This window comes from Mauremys mutica, chromosome 2, assembly GCF_020497125.1.
Source record: "Mauremys mutica isolate MM-2020 ecotype Southern chromosome 2, ASM2049712v1, whole genome shotgun sequence".
Taxonomy (NCBI): Eukaryota; Metazoa; Chordata; order Testudines; family Geoemydidae; genus Mauremys; species Mauremys mutica.
This window is the reverse complement of record NC_059073.1, coordinates 75495393-75509639: the sequence shown is the minus strand read 5'-3', so window position 1 is coordinate 75509639 and position 14247 is coordinate 75495393. Positions and strand designations below refer to the sequence as shown.

The 14247-nt window shown below is 39.8% G+C and overlaps 1 long non-coding RNA gene across 1 annotated transcript; it reads right to left on the bottom strand.

Annotated features, from left to right (window-relative positions):
• Window positions 1–6371: 6371 nt before the first annotated feature.
• Window positions 6372–12049, bottom strand: LOC123362911. The gene is made up of 3 exons (XR_006576637.1): window positions 11933–12049; window positions 10534–10684; window positions 6372–6908 (listed from the first exon to the last, which is right to left on the bottom strand). It is a non-coding gene; the product is annotated as an uncharacterized LOC123362911 (long non-coding RNA).
• Window positions 12050–14247: the final 2198 nt, after the last annotated feature.

Genomic DNA, 14247 nt, shown 5'->3' with positions numbered 1-14247 from the left:
AATGAAAATCCTTTTCAAGTGTCTTAGTGCTTGTCTACACTTAGAATGCTGTAGAAGTGCAGCTGCATTGATGCAAATGAGATGCAATAGTGCTTCAGGGAGGGCTTCTTCTGTTGCCGTAGGTACTCCATCTCCCTGAGAGGCCGTAGCTATGTAGATGGGAGAAGCCCTCCTGTCAACGCCAAGTGTCTGCTCTGGTGTCGGTGTCTATGCTGGGAGTTAGGTCAGTATAACTGCGTCACTCAGAGACATGGATTTTCCACACCCCTGAGCGATGTAGTAGTTAGTGTAGACCAAGCCTTAGATAAGAATCATAAATTTGAGACTGGGTGGAAGTTAGACACATCCTTACCTGATAAGGAAGTTTTCTTCAGTAAACAAGTTGTTAAAGTCTGCTTACAATTAGATGGAACAATTCCAGATTTGAGTGATAAATTTCCTGTGTCCTGATCTGTTGTTGCCAGAGTTGATAAACACCCCCTCAGCACAGCACCCAGGTGGGGATCAGATCCAAAGCACATGTTGAGGGCCTTAAGCCCTGGATAACATCAGGAGGACTGGACTGAGATACTTGCAAGAAAGAGCTCAATATCCAGACCGGACAAGTCATAAAAGCCATAGAGGGGGAAAAAAGCCAGAGGAGGATTGGGTTGACTCACAGTTAGCTGCCAAGCTGAGATCTTTTATTTATAAAACAGTTACTCAACTTGTTACAAACACTCACTGAGGGACTCAGTAAGTTATTAAACAATTGTTTCAATTTTAAGAACCTGCCCATGATGGTAAATCTATCTGTCTGTCTATGATCTTATACTGTCCCATGACCCTAATATCTGAACAGGATGCAGAGTGACTCTTCCCCTAAAAGAGTGCTAGGAAAAATGTTGTTTGGGTTTGAAGAGAGAGGGTCACTGTGTTCAATCAGATGCAAAGAGGTCTTGTTTGGATTCTAGAAGGAAATATTAAAGGCTAGGTAGCTGGTTGGGAGTCTCGACGAAAGAGTCATGGGGGCAGTTAAGGATGAAGTTGGGGAAAAAAGGGAGAGTAGTCTGATTAGGTTCTGATAGTGATGGACAGGGAGAGGGAAGAGTGGTGAAAGAGAGAAAGGCCTAAAATATTCTTTATATGTAAATGAACAATACATGTGGGCATTGGTGTGTGTATGTGTGTGTGTGTATATACATACATATTGAAATTGGAAATAGTACTTTTCCATTAAAATTAATCACAGATATGCTTCTAAATCTCTAGACTGCTTTGAAAATCTCAGCAGCTCCACATATGCATCCTTGTGTGTATGTGTGTTCGCTCTCCCCCTGTGCACTGTATTTCCTGGTAGGTATCATAGCATGACTTTCATGATAACCTCCTGTTTTTAGCTGCTTGTAACATTTTGGAAAGTTATATTTTGTTTGAAGTTTTCCATGATTGATCTTGGCCAAATAGTGAATATTTTAGAAAGTCTGTGTGACATGCGAAAGTGGAGGCGGTTGTTTTTATCTGTCTGTATCTTTTTCATTGATATATATATTTTTATTTCTTTCTTTATGGAGAGAGAGAAAGACACAAATACATAAAAATAGATGTGAAGTAGCTAATATAAATGACCGGGACACTGGTTCAGTGTCCAGCTGCAATTAGGTCTGACCTGGGACTGGAATTCACTTCTCAGCAGGTCTCCTTAATGATTAGTTTTATTGTTTCTTCATCACCCCTAGTGGGGGTCATTTTTATTAGTAATGGAAAGAGACTCTTGCCCCTGGATAAAGCCAGCCACAAAAGACAAAGGGCTGATTGAGCACAGTTAGTGTCTTCAGGGCTCTGCATACCACCCCTTTCCTTCTCTCCTGACTGGAGGCAAGAAGGAGTATTGAGAGACGTCAAACATTAACTGGCTTTAAAGGGAAGTCACATCATGTGGCATACTGGAATTAGTACCACATGCTTTCATTTTGCAGGGCTGCTCTGATTATTGCTCTCAGACAATCCAAAATGAGGAGATATTTTTTGGCTGCCAGATATTTTAGATACCAGCCATTATTGTTGTTATTTTTTAAAGCGATATCAAGTATTGTTAGCAATATTACTGTGATTTGCAAACACCTGCTCACACTCCCACTCCTGACATGCAAGTACAAGTAGATTTCTAGCAAGTACAGGTCCATTTCCCAACAGCTGCAACAGGTAAAAACTGGCATAATTCCTTGGCAAAACTTACACACTAAATGTTCTTTCTATCTGATACCTGTTCTGAAGTGTTTCCAAAGAGATTTATTATAAGCCCTGGCATAATCAACAAAAACACGAATAGTTCCTGTGTATTTGCTTTAAAAGTTCAGTGGGTACATGGACCAGGTAGAGTGGCAGAATTTTCAGATGAGTTTGAGGTAGAGTAACAATGTGTTCACCATTGTCCTATCTGACAATAACAGGTGTATGTGAAGACAGTTCTCCCCACCTGGAAACAGTGCTTTGGGGAATTTAGACTGGCTTGAGCAAGGGGTCCATGGTTTTTCACTAGTGGTGATGAGTGAACTTCCAAAAGATTGGTGTTGGGGTTCATTTAGCTAATGAACCAAACCACAGTAGCTAAACATCATAGTCCACAAAAATGTGGCTGGAAATCTCATAAGAGCAGACTTAAGTTCAGTGATTTTTGAAGCTGATTTGATGAAAAGTAATGTCATTTTAGCTCTTAATTACATAGGAGTTCAAGGGAGAGTATAAATCAGTTTGCTTTAATCTGATTTTACAGACAGAAAAAGAACTTTAGGGCCAGATCATCCACTGGTGTAAATTAGCATATCTCCACTGAGTTCAATGCAATATCACTGATGGACATCAATTGAGGATCTGGCTTTCTATCTCGCAAAACACTGCTTAATATCAAGCATTCATTTTCATGGATAAATCTGTATTAGAGTACGACAAAAAGCAGTTTAAAAATATATACTAGCCCTGGGCATAAGCCGGCTAAGAAGATAAGACTAGGGCCACTGTAAACTGTAATACTGATTTGTCTCTAACTGTTCTCTCTTAATGGAAATGGAAATGACTATTTTTAAATTCACTTTAATTAGAAATGTAGGGCCTGATTTTCCAACAAATTAGGCTCACAATTGTGCCTACAAAATGCACATTGAACGGAGAGTCAAATTTTCACATATACTTACCATGATTGCATATTCCAAATGGATAATTGGGGGACATTTTTTCCTAAGTATGGCTGAGCGTTCATGTCGCACTCCCTGTCAGTACCCAGCCTGGGCTGGGGACGCTAATGATCCAACCAGCAGACCAAATTCAGTGATGAACCCTGGTCATATGCCACCTGAGGCACATTGCGCATACGCGGAGAAGAAGTTGCCCAACTTGCACATGCAAAATTGTAGTAGGCATATGTAAATTAAACTCCATATTTGTGCATGAACTTGCATGCCTAATTAATTTGAAAATCCCTATGCTGTTTGAAAGTCACCTCTCTCCCCTGCTGACAAATCTCAGGTAATTAGGCTCTGGGTGGAGAACTATCCAGGGTTGGTGGGGGCTGGACTTAACCCAGAGGCAAAATGCAAGGCAGCAAAGCAGTCCTCCTGCAGTTGCTATTGCAACCTATGTGCAGGTAGCAGCCACTGCTCTTCTGTGCAGGGTTGTGGGCCATTAGGTCCACAAGTGCCTCATCCCTGACCCACCTCCATTTAGGTTCTTCCATGGCCCCAACATGGTAGTATTTGAGTTCCTCACAGACTTTAGTGAATGAAAACTGACCACATCCCTATGAAGTGGGGAACTGATATCACTGTTTTGCAGACGAGGAATTGTGCCTTAAGATCATCCTTCCTCTACCTCTAACAGTCCTCTTTGTGGCAGCCTTCTGGGAATGGAGTGGAGACCCCTAGTACATAGGCAGTGCAGGGATCTTCTTCCATGATTGAGCCATTCTTTGTAGCCCGATCATGAGACTTAATTGTGGCAGAGGGTCTTACATGTGTTCTCCACACATGAGTGAATTGCACCCTAAGGACTTCTATAACATGGAGCAAAAATGTGTATGGTTAGCAATTGTTAAGGACTGAACCTTACTTGCCGATTTAACATGCATTTCCTCTTCTACAAGAAAGCAGAGACTCACAGTAAAGGGTGGGGCTACTTGGCTATCATCACTGTCTTTCTCTGCAGGCACATTGAAAAAGCTGCATTGGCTAATGCTGGGAGCAGGATATCTGAAAGATGCCTTTTAGGACCACTGTAACTAGGTTTCTACCAGGTTTAGTGGGCTGAACTATCTGAACTTCTCCTTTATATAAGTGACAGATACTCTGACTACCCAGCAGTGGCTTATCACTAATTCCCTTCTGAGCTCTGCCTGTGTGAGTGCATGTACTGAGATCAATGAGGCCTATATGGAATATTTGCAGATAAGTGTTATGGTAGCAGAACAATAGGGGACAAAGTGGGTAAACTTAATTTCCTAACTCAGTTTAATTAGCTGCCATTCAGTCATTTGCCTTATACCGGTATTTTACGATTATTGATCAGCTGTTTTCTGGCTCCCTTTCTATGGTCTGTGCACAGATTCAGCTGTCAGAATTTCAGAGCAGGGCCTGCAATTATGCAGCTCTGCAATTATGAAGGTTGCATTAAGGCAACTTTGGTGGGTGTAGGGGGAGAAGGTCTGAGCGGCAACTTCCTCCACTGAGCTGATGGCATTTGTAAGTTTATGGGCACACATGCTGGTTTTATGAGATCCTGCAAGAAGCCTACAGGGTTGCTAAAAGTGACTGGCCATTCAGAATGTCAATTTCATGCCAGTCTATTATGTAAATCTTTCACTACTTGTGCCGCCATCCAGGCGAACCACCATTCTAATAAAACCGAGGATGGTACTAAGGTGCTATGTTACAATATCCAGTTCCAGTATCTTTTCAGCAGAAAAAATAACCCAGGATGGTAAAGGTAAATGTAGAGACTTTATGTAATAGACCTGAAAACAATATCGTATCTGCCATCCTCTTCACCGGAGTAGATCAACTGCAGGTACTAGGCTTATTTGCGGAGCCCACTTCATCTGGTGGAAGAACTGTGGTTGACGTATTTTGTGGAGTGATAGTTTTCTTGATCTCTCAGAGTATGTCAACACTGCGAGTTGAGGGTGTGATTCTCAGCCCAAGGAGACATACCCACGCTAGCTCTGATCCAGATAGTGAGCTAAAAATAAAGTGCATTGGTGGCAGCGTGAGCAGCAGGAGGGGCTAGGCTAGCTGCCCGGAGTACGTTCCTAGGGTCTCAGACAGCTATGTTCTTGGGGGTGATTAGCCCCTCCAGGCTACATTCTATGTTTAGCACTTAGGTATGTCTCCTCAAATTGGGAATTACATCCTCACCTCTAAGTCTAGCCATACCCTTAATGAACAAGACACTATGATATTATATCACTGGCCTTTGCTACTTCTGTGTTTTGGAATAGTATCTACATTTAGAATTGTTATATTTTTCCTTGCACTTTTAATTTATTGTAGGGGTTTTTCTTTTAGAGACAGATTGCAATGGGACTACTTGTGGAATAAAGCACTATGAGTAATGCTGACGGAGTCTAGCCCTTAGTGATGAGAGAACTCTGGAAGTTTTGTGGGGTCTGATTCAAATAGATATCCAAGATATCATGGTGTATTTTCTGAGAGGTATTCAGACTGAATCATACCTCTTGGGTCTGAAAACCAGACCGAAATTGTGTGAAGGTTTTCTTTTGACCAGTATGGAAATGCTGCAGGAACAGGCATATACAATTAGAATGACAAAGGACCCAATTCCAGTGTTTATTCATGTGAGTAGTCCCATGGGAGTCAATGAAACCAACTGTAATAAGTGGGATGAAGCCATTAATGTCAGTAGGACTACTCATATGAGCAAAGGGCTGCTGCATTAGGATCAAGGAGTCAATTTATGCTCATTCTCTAATACTCTTTAAAATGCAAATAAAAATATATAGGTTAAATAATCGGTACAAAATTGGTCACAGAAATGTGAACAGAAGGAATAGAAGGTACATATTTTACTTGAAGTTTCTTCATCTTCGAAAATCATTGCATTCATTGATTGACAGATATTTACTGACAGATTTGGAGAATGATTACTCTCTGTTTATGGTTGTTAGACATTAATTTTGTTTGTTTTATTCTCTGTGAATGAGCTTCTACCCCCTAAACTCATGTTGAGAACTTAGTCCTGTAGTAGTTCCATGGAAATCAATTGCACTATGTGAGGAAGGGTGCCAGAAACTGGCCCTATTTTTGCTGGGAACTGTTGTCCTCTCTAGGATAACCTTGTTCGTCTTATGCAATTATTGTCTGGCTCTGCCTGTTTGTGGTACATCCCTCTCTGCCACAGGTTGGAAAACATGTGGGCAGAAAGTCAGCGAGTCTGAGCCTAGTCTACACATAACGTTGTTCTGATTTAACTAAATACGTTTAGAAACTGATGTAGCAAAATTGGTGAGTGTTCCTTATGGGGGCACAAGTGGGTTTAAGAGTGTCTCAAATTGATTTAGCTTAACAACATCAGTTTCTGAAGAGATTTAATGAAGATGGTATAATTGTCCTGTGTAGACAAGTCCTTTTTAAATATACACCTTTTTTAAGCCTTTATTTTCTCCTTTGTTGTGTCCCCAGCAATTCTCTATCCAGAACAGCTGCTCTTGTTCTGTCAGCAGGAGTCTACAGTATTCCCAGTCCAGACTTGCTTGGGAGATGAGAAAAAGAAGCTGGGTCTTCACTACGATTGCTCCTTATTTTTTCCTTTGTACTTCCTCCTTTCACTCTTGTAGCAGTTGTACACAGATTATTGAGCAGAACTCCATTACCATGTGTTTCCAACAACAGTGGTTGCCCATGCGGGTCGACGTGTTTACACTGTGAGAGGTTGTAAATACTTCTGTCAGTTTGTTATAAAATATGACATTTTCAGTGTGTGTGTGTGTGTGTGTGAACCCTGCAATTGTGGAAAAATCCTACTGATCTGGAGATTTCCCAAGCCTCACTGCCAGGTGTCCTGAACTCACCAGAGGTCTTTCCTCATACGTGGAACTCTGGTTCATGATCGGTAAACAGGAAAGCTTGTGACATATGGTAGAAAATCCAAGGAATTGTATTCCGCATAAGTCTGAAGAGAGTGGGTGGTGGGGGAGGGCCAAAAATTTAAAAAAAATGTATTTAAATTCAGGTTTTTTTCTGCCAAAAGCATTCCTGGCACCCTCAGCAAGACTCAGTGATAACTACTGGTCGAGATCTCCCTAACAACCGTCTCTTTTGTGTGGGCTTGTATGTTAAAACCACATGACTTTCAGGTCTAAAAGTAGGTGTTTTATAAACACAGAAATTACTGCAACTAGCTGAATGAACGACTTTCCCCCCCTTTGTAATAATAATGTCAGAGCTGTTATTACGTTTGGCCCAGGGAACAAATTGGAAGTTTTTCTTAGAAGGGAAGTGCTTCCAGCTCCATGTCTCTTTCAAGAGTTCCATTCCCATATACTTGCTGGAAACCTTTCAGGAAACCACATTCCCTTTCTCGTCCCTATTCAGCAATGTGTTCTGTCCCAGCCAGAATAGTTCTCAGACCACCTCATCAGCCAGGCCTGGGAATGGAATGTGACAATGAGGGGGCAAAAGGGTTGGGGTTTAGAATCTGTCTTTATGCTGCATTTAAGGAGAAACATTTTTTTTTCTTATGAAAGGGCTTTCTACATCCATAAGCATGTTTAGAAAGATCTGCAGTTTCTAATTTCCTAGTACGGAGCAGGAAAAGAATGTGGGAAAAGTCACATGATCAGATCCTCAGCTTGTTTAAATCAGCATATCTCCACGGATGTCCTATGAAGCTATGCTGATTGACACTAGTTGAAGATCTGGTCCAATATTTTGAATTTGCTCATTCTGTTGCTGATCATCACTGGCTCTAGATGGTAGCCCATCTGTGACGGTACATGCTTGTGTCTGAAATATCAATATGCAGAAGATGTACTGAAACTTTGCTTTAGTTACATTATCTAAGCAACAATAGTTAAAGAGAACTAGGTGAAGATACTTTACTTATGTTATAAGAGTCAATGCAAAAAATCAAAGGGAGGCAGGAAGGAGAAAGGGGGACAACAATTAACTATGACTGACTGAGAAGACAGAATGACATTAGCAGTTGAGAAATTTAATTTTTTTTTCTCACTGCCAAAAAGCCCAAGGAATACACATTTCATTTTGTTGAGAAATATTCTGATCAGTGTTGCACTCTAGGCAATGTAGCTTGGGTCAGGACAAGTCATTTTTTGGTTTTCATTTTGTTTTTGTTTGTTTAAATTAAACAATTCACAGGATAATTCAGTCAAGTATGTCAGTTTGCACAAAGTTGGGTTATTGGGCAACACCACCATAACACAGAACAATCACTCCTCAGCTTCTGTGGCCACAGGGACCGTTAAGCTTTTCAAGATAAATTTCCAGTCACAGTTAGGATAATTGTACAGTTTTGGTTTGTTTAATCTTTTGATTGTTTTGATTGTGTTGTGTTTGGGTGATGAACATTATCTCTACACCACCGTTCTCTCAGACAAATCATTTATCCTCTCTGAGTTAACCTGTTTGTAAAACGGGAGACAATATTATTATTAAAATTATTGAATAGGCATATAAGGGGTGAAATCCTGGCTCCACTGAAGCCAATGGCAAAATTCCCATTGCTCTAAATGGGGCAGAATTTCACCAAAGATGTTCACTCCATAGGGAGTGAGTACGGATTGTCATCTCTATTTTTAAAGATTTGGAAACTGAGGTTCAGAAATGTTAGGACCAGATTTTCAGAGATGGGCATCTAATATTTTGCCACCAAGTCCATATTTGGGCACATAATATGTGGTCTGCACGTTATTGAAAGGTGTAGGTGCCTAATGATGGATTTGGGTGCCCAACTTTAGGTATGGAAATTTGAAATTTTTTGCCTAAGTGACTTGGATTGTGGATCTGTGATTAAGTGGACCAGGCATAAAGTGGGAATTGGGAGACTTGTTTTAACAGTTCAGTTCTGACACTGAATTTTTGGGTGTCCCTGAGCATGTCATTAATCATTTTGAGCTTCAGGTACTCATCTGCAAAATGGGAGTAATGATATTAAGCTACCTACTAGGAGTGTTGTGAGCCCTAACTGAATAATAGTTGTGAAATGCTATGCAAGAGAAAAGTCAATCTGAGGCTAATGAATTGCAAAGATGGGATTAAAACTGAGGACGTTCTAGATCTGACCACTATGTTCATTTCTCTTAGACCTTTAGAGGGCTTTAGAGACATGCTTCCTCTTGCAGCTCTGGCAGTGAAAATTTATGAAATTAATGGCTTTTAGGGTTTTTGCACCCTCTCAGTCTATGAAGTTTGGGGAAAAATAGAAGTCTTTTGTGTTTGTGCAAAACCGAAAAATAAACTGGTAAAAATGTTTCACAAAAACATTTTCACCAGCTTCACCTCTATCAGTTATATTGTGAACTCAACTGGATTTCAAATTGAGAATGATGAAATTGTGATGGTATTTGTCACCCTTTATTGTCATATTTTATACAGCTGTATTATGACATGCTGTTAAAAAAAAAAAAGGAAGCTCATGGTAGGTGGAAATTTTACTGTAGTAAGGAAAATACCAATAAGGAAAAAGAGTTTGCTTAATATCTATGCAATGTCTTGGGAGAAAATAACAAGATTTCAAAGATTAAAATAAAAAGAGGAAAAGTTTAAAACTTTTGAAGAACTGGAGTTCCAAGGAATAGAACATGTATTTTCCATTGGCAGTCATGAAGCATATCTTGTAGTTGACTTGTCTCAAAGAAATGGAGTGGTGAGGTTTAAAGAGTATTACAGTTGATTAATTTAGTACCTCCAAATCTGTGTACTTAGTGAGGTCCATCTAAAAGGGCACTGGCCTGGGAGACCTGAGCCTTGAGTTCTGTTCTCAGATCTGCCACTGACGTGCTGTTTGACTTGAGGTAAGTCAGGTAGGCTCAAATGTTCAAAAGTATCTACCATTCCCTCATTTTTTTTATTGTTTTTTTTGACCAATTTAAAGCACCCAAAGTTAGTGGCCATTTTTTAAAATGTTGGCCATAAATCCCTCTCTGCCTCAGTTTCCCCTTCTATAAAATGGGGCTAATAGTTTCCAATCATCTTTGCAATGTACTTTTATATCCTGGAAGAAACACAGTATATAGGTGCTAACAAGTAAAAAATTGCATCAAGGCAATCTTCCCTCCACCTAAGGAGGCCATCAGAGCTACTCCTTAGTGTGCTTGCACCAGTGCAGCATAAACCACTCCACTCTTGGGGCTGACCGTTCTCCCCACACAGAACTACCTTCTGGCCTGAGAAAGAAGAGCTCAAACCTGGGTCTTTTGTGTGGTTAGTCAGAGCCCGAACCATTCACTACAGGGCATCCCAAAATGACATGTTTTAATTTTTAGATCCATACATTATCCATTACAGTAAGATACTGAAGAGAGAATACCTCCGCTTCTGGCCCTGTAATAACTGGGGCTTCAGACTTGCTTCCTTGAGGATGTGGGACCTCCTTTAAATAGACAAAACTTGTACAAAACTTTTCCTTCTACTTATATATAAATTACTATGGCTAGCTTTTTCCTCCAGTGATGCCGTGCCTGTTAAAAAAGAAAAATCATTATAATGCTGCAGTTACAGAGAGCCTGCCAGGAAGTGAGGTATGTTTGTATGTGTGTGTGTGGGGGGGCTTTGATTTACAACAGGAGGCAACACATGTTCTTATTGCCAGGATAATGCTGATTTTATTGAACATGTCTTGATTGCAGCAGTTAGAGGACAGTTAGGGAGTGTCTGCTTTTTTTTTCTCTTTCAAAATACTAGCTTGTGTATTGCAGTGAGTTGGAGGAGGGAGAGGGGGTAAAGATGGGTTCATATTTATAATTGAGGTGAATTACCACAATGATTAGATGATTAGACATCCACTTTGGGTTTGGAGGACATGCCTGGACCTAATCTTATCTGATCTCAAAAGTAGAGTAATAGATTAATATTAATAGTAATATTAATTAATAAGAATAGATTAGTAATATTGTAGTATGATATCAATAATCATACTATAAATAATGCTCCCCAGTAAACAGTCTACCATCACTCTTTTAAAGCTGAACAGGAAATAATTTCCAAAACCAGATGTAATATGGGGTTTGGGTAAAATCACACTCAAGTATTTAGACCCCAGTCAGACCAGTCAACCAAATTGCGTTAGGCTATTTTAGCTGAAATTGAGTTTAAAGCAAGATTGGATGTGGGTTTCAAACTCGGTTATGGCCCAGAGACACAAAGCCTGAGTTTGTGTTACTAAAATGCTTTACTTGTGATAAACCCTGATTACATAACTATCCTGCATATGAACAAAGAGATGCTCAGATTCTACTGTCAGCTGTTCCATATTAGATGGAACCATCTCTTTTACAAGTCCAGTATTCTGTTACCAAATGAGCAAGCCTCTAAATCTCTCCATTACAGATTCTTATTTAAAAACTGAAATGCACACTTTGAAATGCACATTAAATAAATACATAAATTTTATACTTTATGCTATAGTATAAAGAAGTAGTGGGCTGCAGTGGATAGCGCACTGGCTGAGAGGCAGGAGACATGAGTTCTACTCTCATCCCTTCCACTGATTTGGTGGGTAATATCATGTAAGTCATTTAGCTTCTTTGTGCCTCAGTTTTCCCAACTGTGAAATGGGGATGGGCCAGAACCATTTTCCACTGAAGCCAGCAGTAGACTCCCATTGACTTCAGTGCATATTGGTTAAGTGCTTTGAGATCTATGAATGAAAAATGCGAAGTATTATTTATAGTACAACATTTTCCCTGGCTGGCATTTATTATACTTACCTAGCACAATCAGATTTATTGGAAATCTCTCTCCTCTGCCCATATGCATCACCCTTGTTATAGAGCTAACTTATCTTATCAACTTTCTTCATAATCCTCAATTCTGATCACTCTGTATTTCTTATTTGTGTTTGGGTTGTATACATTTCTTTGCAGTATTATAAAGACATAGTGGTTTCCCCCACATGTAGTATAGTACAAACTGAAAAGAAAAGATTAGATTATAAAAAGTTCTCTGCATGTGGTTGATGCACCCCAGAAAGATACAACTGACTAGCAGCATTAAATAAATACATAAATAATAAAATAATAATAATTTATAATAAAAGGTAAAAATAAAAAATCCTTTAATTAATGCATACCGCATTGGACTATATCTGGAGAACTCCACAGAGATTAATTGTTTCTCAACCCTTTCCTCTAAAAGTATAAATAAAAATGCTAATGCCTTGGACACAGGGAGGAGACTAAGTTTTAAAGGTCTGAGAGATGCACATGCAGGCCATAAATGCATAAGTAATGACAATATTTAGGGATATTTCCAGCTTTGGTATCCACTAAATTTTACATTTTCTTGGGCTTCCTTTGATCAGCTAAACACTCTGGGTGAAACTTTCCCAATATAGACAACCTAAATTCTGCTAAGAAAACACACATACTCAGCAGTAGATTAAGGCAGACTCATGGATCTGGGCCTTGGGCTTAGAGGGGGCCACAACACCAGAGACTTCAGATCCAAGGGTCTCTCCTAGATAGTGGTTTAGACCACTATAGGGCTGTGGAGACAGAGGTAGGAGTGGCAGAGTGTGAGTCAATAGTGTTATGAGAACCTTTCCAGGGTGTGGATGGGCTTGATTAGTTGTTTGAGTCCCGTCGGTTTGTAGGAGAGCTGTTGATTGGCTTGAATCCAGCCTCCTATTTAGTCATAACCTGCTGACGCAACAGGTAACTTTTTGTTCCCCAATGGTTACCTTTCCATGCAAAGCAAATACTGTATTCACAAATGCAAAGTGGAAAAGAGGTTGATGGCACGTGAACCTCTCCACACTAATGCTTGTATTTATGTGCAACTATTTATTTTGCATGCACAATGTATATTTTGCAAATGCAATTACTTGTTTGCATGTGTATCCACCTAGCTTATCGGCACAATTTAGTTGCCTGTGGTTGAAAATGTGGGCCTGTTTGATTTCAGAGGGACAATAAAGCAGTAAAATGATAAAATATAAAGTATGTACAGGGCAATTGCTTTGAATACATTTAGGACATTTCTGATTATAAAGTTGTCCTTTAGGTAGGTCTCTGGCTCTTTGATTTTCACTTGCTCTCCCTTGACTTTTCCCTTTCTTAGATAAGGCATTGTGAACGGCATGAGGTATATTCTCATAATCAGTAACACAGACTTGTCTGGACCTCAGTCGATAGGTCTGCACTACATCAACCAATAGAGAGCAGACAGCAGCTAAGAATGCATTTCAAATAAAGAAGTTTCTTCTATCCGTCAAATGGAGCTTCCTTCTGTTGTCTTTGCAGGAGGTCACATTACTGGTCAACCTCCTCTAGAGCTGGAGAAATTCCTCAGAAGATCCCTTGAATTGCATTTCTGTTATAGATTAGGCTCCATTGGTAGGGCCATGCTATTTACAAGACACCCTGTGGCTTCTGAGAGGTGACATGGCTTTGGAATTCTAGTCCCAGGTGAAAAGTAAAGTGCTGTCCTGGCTGGAGAATGCAGTCAGGAAGGCACATCTAATTGATTTAGAGAGGATCAAATGCTCTGTGTAAACAGTGTTTTCACAATGCAGTCCCCTCATTAATTAGGCATCCACAGGAATGTGTTAATCAGCAAACAGTTACAGGGCAACATCAATCTTTTGTGGCCAATAAAAACTGCAGGTGACAAGACCCTGAGAATAATTTGGTATTTAGAGGGATTTAGGCCTATGTTTTCTCTGTCAAAAATCCATATTTGGGATCCCTAATAAATAGCCTGATTTTCAAAAGTGCTCATGGATGCTAAGAATTTGAAAATCAAGCCACTTATTTGGGGGGCTAAATAAGAATTTCAGAGCTTAACTAGATGCTCATTTTTTACATTAAGCTTCCAAAGCAGAAACAGACAATATTATAAATACCTTAGTGACTTACCTTGTGAGAAACCAAGGTGGTTTTTTTCCTGTACCAATTATGGTTCACTTCCTTGCAGTAAAATGAGATTTTTTTGCTGTCTTTGGTAAAAAGACAGTTACCAGAATCTGTTCTTTGGTTGGGGTTGAGAAGAAAACCAATTGTATAAGAAAGAAAGATTCTGTCCC